Below are 7,799 nucleotides of genomic sequence, written 5' to 3'. Positions count from 1 at the left end.
CATATAGAGAATCACCTGTATACACAGATTAGTATACACACGTATACTTCCTTGCTCTGTCAGCTGAGAAAACGTAGAAGCAATGAGACTCCAGTAGCAATAAGCAGTCCTTGGTTTCTAATACCATCTGCCAATGAAAAGAATCAAGAGTTACAGGAGCCAGCTGAAAGAGGTCTCAATGGCTAAAGCTGAAACAATTGAATGACAAAATTAAGTAATATTAGATTATAACCCAAAGTGTAATGTAAATGTCCATGAGTCTGTACTGATGAAAATGACTGAATATATATAAATGGAGGGACATAGATAAATCTCCTGTCGAGAGAATTCTAAATAATTTATGTAGATACTCCACCCTCAAGGAAGTGGACTATAAAGTCACACTCTTTTTTTTTTTTTAACTCCCCACTCCTTAAGTGTGGGCTGATAATAGGGGATCCTTTCTAAAGAGTACAGTACAGAAAGGGGGGAAAAGAGCATATTTACAGTAGAGTAACCTGACAAATACTAGCTCAACCCAGTGATCAATGTGAACATCAATACTGATTAGTCACGTTGATAGTATGTATCCTAGCTACCCTGTGATAAAAATGACACCTACCCTCTTTGGACTTCCTCCACAAAATCCATAACCCTAATCTGGTCATGAGGAAAATATCAGACACATCCCAGTCTAGAGGCATTCTACAACATATCTCACCAGGACTCTTCTAAATTGTCAAGATCATCAAAAACAATAAATATCTGCCAAACTGTTACAGCCAAGAAACATGAAAACTAAATGTAATGTGGTAGCCTGGATGGGATCCTGGAAAAGAAAAAGGATATTAGCTGAAAAGTAAAAAAAATCTGAATAAAATGTGGACTTTACTAAGTAAGGAATAAATGTATTAGAATTGATTCATTAATTGTGACAAATATACCATAGTAATGTAAAATAATAGAGAAAATGCGTATGAAGTATTGGGAATTTTCTATATTATTTTCTCAATTTTTCTATTAATCCAAAGCTGTTTTAAAATAAAAAAAGTTTACTTAAATAATTATGTTACAAATTTATCCAATTAACACTAAGTCGTGCACAGGATGCCAGATGGTGAGACATGGTTCAACCACAGACCTCAAATGGAAATGAAATGGAAAAGTTTGTTACTCACAGGGCCTGGAAGAAGTACTGGCATACTTCCCAGGGGCCACATGGGAAGGTCAAGGCAGAGTGCAAACAAAGTCAGGATTCTGGGGCACTGCCATTAATAGGGTCTATGGGTAGAGTGCTTTGGGGTCCCAGGCTAAAGCCAGATTGGTTAATCCAAACCAAAAGAGTGGAGTTTTGGTAAAACAAAAGAGGAAGACACTGGGAGACAGGAGAGAATGTTGATCACAAGTTCTCTTGGGGAAGTTATATTTATATTTGCTGTGACTCTGTACACTGCTATGGAGAGTTTAGCTACATCACTCCATAATATTTTTCTCCTAGCAACCATTTCCTGTGGCCAAGTGGTCGGGCGGGCCTTGAACTGACAATATGCCTCACTTGAGCCCATACCCTAAATAACAGCCTATAGAGTCACAAGTGTTAAGATTCTGGTATGACAACCCCAACCACCTTCACCCTCATGGGAAACATTCTCCCCTACATCCCAGGCCTTCCCTTTGTGCACTCCTTAGATACGACCGCCTTGTGGTTTACCAAAATCCTGTTCTTTTTGGTTTCAGTTGACCAATCTGGCCTTAGCCTGGGAACTTCAAAGCACCCCACCCACTCACTCACCCTAAGACAGTGCACCTGGTCCTGACCCTTTCTTTCTGTCTGCACTCAGCCTTGACCTCCCCCTGTAGCCACTGGAGGTGTTCTGGCTACTTCCTCCGGGACCTGGGAGTAATAATCTGTCTTTCAGGTACTTCCTCTGGGACCTGGGAGTAATAATCTGTCTTTCAGGTACTTATTCCCGGGCCTGGGAGTAATAATCTGTAGTTAAGGTACTTTCTCCAGGACCTGAGAGTAATAATCCGTATTTCAATTCCTCTTGCGGCATGTTGTTGAACTGTAACGCTCACAAGAGTCACAATAGCTGTTGTTAGGGCACACAGTTTCACGAGGAGGCTAGCGCCAGTTTAAAGTCACTGAATGCTGCCTGGCCAAATACAGTGGATGCTAAGGCAGCAACACTATGGCATAGCTTAGCTAGACTCTTGACCCATGTACCCAAAACAACCCCACATGGCCATTAATGAGAATACAATTGATGTGTTTGACTATCAAAAGTAATTTAGTGAAAGAATTAGTGAAAGATATATACCAAACTAACCAGTTTAAAAAGGAACAATCACAAATTCCAGCTCTGAAAAATAATTGCATATAAACAGGAAATATTGGTATTAACAGAAATTCTGACATAAAAGTATTGAAAGGATAGGGACTTAAGGAATGTGTGTGTTGTGTGAGGCAAAATTCTACAGACCATGTATCTGAGTTGAAAAATCAAGGGAAAGCAGTTGCATTCATTAGAGCAAGAGATGGGAACCACAAAAGAAAGAGCTTGTGTGGTTAAGAGCACTTGCTTCTGAGTATCAAGGCTCAGTGCTGAGGCTGCTGTCAACGGTAGGAAGAGTAAGACTTGCAGGAACTTTTGAATTTTAAAACTATATTTTTCTAAAAAAATATATTAAGGATATAAAACAAAAAGTAGTGTGTTTAATAGAAAAAGAATTAGACCAAAATTGAAGAACCTCAAGTTCTATAACTAATAAGTTATAAACTTTGAGCATAGCACCACTGTAGGTCTTCATTTTCTCACTTGGAAGACTCATGAGGGATCTTCCACTCCTAGATTCTAAAGTAGTAGAAAAATATATACCAATTATTTTATCTTATTTAATTTTTTTAAAGATTTTATTTATTTGAGAGAGAGAAAGAGAGCAAGCATGAGTGGGGTGTGGAGAAGGGTGGAGGGGCAGAGGGAGAGGGACAAGCAGACTCCCCACATGGGGCTCAATCCCAGGACCCTGACACCATGACTTGAGCCGAAGTCAGACACTTAACCGACTGAGCCACCCAGGCACACCTACCAATTATTTTAAAGAAATAATGTATTTTTAAGATTTTTGAAAAACACAGAAGTTACTGGAATGCTTGAGGATTAAATGGAAAAAATAGGGTAGTGAAAATGTAGCATTCAACATGTGTCAAACTTTGCAATGTAATTCAAACAACGAATAGCTGTTAGGATAGCAGGCTCATAGATATTTCAGTTGTTATAATCATGAACAATAAATAGTGTGGTTTTACCAAGAAAAAGTACTGCAAAATATGTTTTGACAAATTTATTCAATCAATTGGAAAGTAAATGGCTAAAGGAGGACATGAGATATAAGGCATTAGTATATTTAAAAATATTATTTTTAAAAATTAGAATTGAATTTGTCATGCAACTATAGTTACCATCACGTGGCTTGAAGTCAGTTGGAAAATTCTTATATCCAAAAATTATAAATGTATCCAACTTTGAAAGGTGGCTAGGCTGGTACAAAGACTTTTATGTCTTCATTAATGATAAAAAAAAATACAGTGAATATGATACCACTGGGTAGTTAGTATTTCTTACAGTCATTACTACAGACTAAACATTTATAAAAGGGATTTAGAATTTATAATTTTGTGCATTCAAAGAATAATAAAGGAACTTGCCATGAAAAATCATTTTTTTCTTGGGGTGCCTACGTGGCTCAGTCAGTTGAGTGTTAGACTCTTGATTTCAGCTCAGGTCATGATCATAGGGTCGTGAGATCCGAGCCCTGCATTGGGCTCTGCACTCAGCAGGGAGTCTGCTTGAGATTCTCTCTCTCCCTTCGTCCCTCCCACCCTCCACCGAGCATACACGTGCTCTCTCTCTCTCTCTTCTAAAATAAATAAATAAAATCTTTAAAAAATAATTTTATTCTTTAGGGAAAAAGTAAAATTTTAACAACAGAACAACAAAAAACCCCCTGCATTAATGGTTTAAGTAGCTGTAGTTTACATAAGAGAGATGTAACATAGTTATTTTAAATTGCAAGGGATGGGATGGGGAGTAACCATTTTAGGGCTATAGTGTGACATTAGACGCTATTCTGACACATGGCATATTACAGGGGTGGGGGAGGGTGTGTGATCATGTCAGCTTTACCAGAACAGATGATTAATGAAAGTTTGGAGAAATGGGTAGAAGTCATCTTTACAGAGGGCTTTGCATACAGCCAAAAACTCTTTACCACTTTATCAGATGGGTAAAGAAGGATGTAGAAGAGGGAAAATGTGAAAAAGGTTTTAGGACTATTAATGTGGTAGTTGTGTGGAAGAAGAAAACGAGTTAACAGATGACTTCAGATTTCCATGTATCTAGGTTGGAACCCTGGCTCTGTATGACCATCAGAAAGTTACTTAAACACTTTAAGCCCCCAGTTTTCTCATAGGATTATATGAAAATTAAAGGATATATTTATATACCGCACTTGGCACAGTGCTTGGCTCAATAATCAGAAACTTAAAAAAATGTTTTGCAAACAAAGAAAAGTGGATAAGAGGCCAAAGTCTGAGAATCTATTTGAGAGACCATTAAAATAGTTTAAGGAAAAATCAATGAAAATAGAATTAAGGAATGAATGAAAGGAGTAATAGGCCTTAATGACTAACCAAAGGGGTGAAAAAGACTAAGGGGTTACTGTTGACTCTAAAGCTTGGTGTTTGAGTGCCTGGAAGAACCAGGGCTAAACCTGTCAGAAATGTGAACTCCAGTGAAGGGGAGGAAGGGGCAGGGGAAGAGAAGGAGAATATGAGTTCTATTTTAATTGCATTGGGTGTGAGGTGACAATGAGACTTCTAGTTAAAAAAAAAAAATCTAGCAGACAATTGGAGATACAGTTTTGTACTATCTCCCTCTAACCACTACCTAGAGGCATATATTAAGATCCTGCTCCCATTCATGTTCTTGTATCTATAGTCTCCCTTTTGGTAATTTCAACCAATTCCACAGTTTCAACTAGCATGCTCTTTTTAAAGTCTGAGGCCTACTGGAGATTTCCACTTCAATGTCTTAGAAATACCTCAAACTCATTGGGTCCCAAACCAAAACTACCTTTATCCTTAAAAAGGCATCTCTTGGGGCACCTGGGTGGTGCAGTTGGTTAAGTGTCTGATTTGGTTTTGGTTCAGATCATGATCTCAGGGTCCTAAGATAGAGCTGCTTAAAACTCTCTTTGCCCCTCCCCCCGTGTCCCTCCTCCACGCCCCCCCATGCTTGCATGCATGAGCAGCTCTCCCTTTCTTTCTCAAATAAATAAGTAAATCTTTAAATAAATGAATAAATAAAAAGGCATCTCTTACTGACTTACCTGATTCTGTTAATAGTACCTCAAAATCACCCAGAGTAGGGAATTTGGAGTAATCACTTATGTCTTCTCCCTTACTGGCAAAATTCTGTTAAATGGGTGTTGTATGAAAGGAGAGGCTAGAACTCTTGAAAGGATGGGAAGGTCCTAATTACTAATACAACACATTTATGGTTAAGATATTGCTATGCATTTTGTGGTATCTAATCATGGTATTACACTAATTATTGGAGATACGATTGGTATATCAAACCACAGTAAAAATAACCACCTTTCTTCATCAAAAGGTAAAATTAACAGAGTCAAAAGGCAATCCAGAGAGTAGGAGAACTTATTTGCCATACATATATCTGACAAAGGAATTATATTGAGAATATATAAGAAACCCATCACTTCACAAAATAGGACATCCAAAGGACAAAAAAAGAAAAAATATATATGATAACTCTACTAATTATTTTAAGGAAATACAGATGAAACCCACGAGAACAAGCTATTGTATACTCACCAGAATGACTATAACATTAAAGATAGAAAATGCCAAGTATTGGAAAGGGTACGGAGCAACTGGAATTCATACACTGCTAAGTGAGCATTAACACCTCAGAAAACTGGTGTTATCTATTACAGCTACATACATCTGACCCAGGAATTCCATTCATAGGTATAAATCCAACGGAAATTTTATGTATGATCACAAAAAGGCATATACACAAAAGTCCATAGCAGCATTATATGTTATTACTCCAAACTGAAAACTACTCAAATGCCCACCAGCAGTTGAATGGGTGAAAAATTATGATTCATATATGTGATATAACACTGCACAGCAATGAGAATGGGCCAACATACTAAATGTGGATAAATATCACAAGCATGGTGCTGAGTTAAAGAAGCCAGACACAAAGGAATATTGTCGCTAATTGTATTCATGTAAAACATGAAAGCAATTGAAAATAATCTATGCTGTGAAAGAGCAGTAAGATGGATAAAGGTGGAGATAGAAAGTGAAATCTGGGGATAGTCTCTTCCTTGATATGGGTGCTGGTTTGTGAATATTATGATAGTTTATGTACACTTGAGAGTAAACAAAAGATATGCATGCTTTTTAGTATGTATACTATATTTCAGAGTCCTGTAAATTTTGCCACTTCACTATTTCTCAACTTTGTTACTTCCTTAACATTCAGTGTTCACCTGTTTTTTCTTTTTTGTTTTTTTTAAGAGAAAGCTGAGTGGAGGGAGGAGTAGAGGGAGGAGTAGAGGGAGAGAGGGAAACTCAAGAAGCCTCCCCATGAGCAGGGAGCCTGATGCGGGGCTCGATCCCAGGACCCTGAGATCATGACCTAAGTGGAAATCAAGAGTCAGACGCTCAACCCACTGAGCCACTCAGGCGCCCCCAGTGTTCACTTTTTTATCTCAGACTCTTATTACCTTCATGTAAACAAAATTAGTTTTCTACACCTTTCTCCCTTTCAATTCATTTTAATTACACTTGACATATTAGTTTCTCAGAAGCAGAGCTTTGATCACACACCTCCTTATTGACTATGACATTAAGTTTAATTCCCTAATGTGGCTTTCAAGGCCTCCATACATTTTGGCTTAAACAGAATAAACAGGAAGATTTCCTATTAATCTAAATATGATTTTGTGCCCTTCCGGCCTCATGCTAGTCTTCTTGAAAAAGTTTTTACCAACCTCTCTGTTGAAACTGTACTTTCTTCTGGTTCCAATTCAAACATCCAGTCTGTATCCAACTGTTCTTGGTCACACTTCATCCCAATTTTGGAATGTGATCTCTCCTTTTTTTAAGAGTCCCTTAATGATTATTGCAGGCTTTCTCGTATGGCCCGCATCATCTCTACCATGTTTTATATTTTTTTTTCTTCTTATCCTACTGTTTTTTTTTTTTTTCTAACCATCAGTGAGATAATAGAAGGTTTGTGTCACTTCTCTTTCCACCACTTAATTCACTTAGTCATAGAGTTTGCGCACAATGGGTGATCAATAAATGCTCTGAAACTTTATAGAATCAGAAAATGTAAAAATGGGGGCGCCTGGGTGGCTCAGTCGTTAAGCGTCTGCCTTCGGCTCAGGTCATGATCCCAGGGTCCTGGGATCGAGTCCCACATCGGGCTCCCTGCTCAGCAGGAAGCCTGCTTCTCCCTCTCCCACTCCCCCTGCTTGTGTTCCTGCTCTCACTGTCTCTCTCTGTCCAATAAATAAATAAAATCTTAAAAAAAAAAAAAAAGAAAATGTAAAAATGGTTGCTCTAAGCTTTTAAATTAACTTCCTGCAATAACTTATAATATCTGCTCTTTTATGTTTATCAATCATGAGATTATCTTGTATCGAGTGATTGGATTTTACTAGGCAATTTGCCTTATATAAAAGGTGTTCTGGGGCTGCCTGGGTGGCTCAGTCGTGAA

The 7,799-nt window shown here is 38.0% G+C and overlaps 1 non-coding gene across 1 annotated transcript; it reads left to right on the top strand.

Annotated features, from left to right (window-relative positions):
• Window positions 1–5,466: 5,466 nt before the first annotated feature.
• LOC112829958 (U6atac minor spliceosomal RNA) lies at window positions 5,467–5,586 on the top strand. Its single transcript, XR_003209800.1, has one exon. It is a non-coding gene; the product is annotated as a U6atac minor spliceosomal RNA (small nuclear RNA).
• The last annotated feature ends 2,213 nt before the right edge of the window (window positions 5,587–7,799 follow it).

This window comes from Callorhinus ursinus, unplaced genomic scaffold (genome assembly GCF_003265705.2).
Source record: "Callorhinus ursinus isolate GAN/ISIS: 27379988/994484 unplaced genomic scaffold, GSC_fseal_2.0 scaffold27, whole genome shotgun sequence".
In the NCBI taxonomy this organism is placed as follows: Eukaryota; Metazoa; Chordata; class Mammalia; order Carnivora; family Otariidae; genus Callorhinus; species Callorhinus ursinus.
This window is presented reverse-complemented; position numbering and strand designations above follow the sequence as displayed.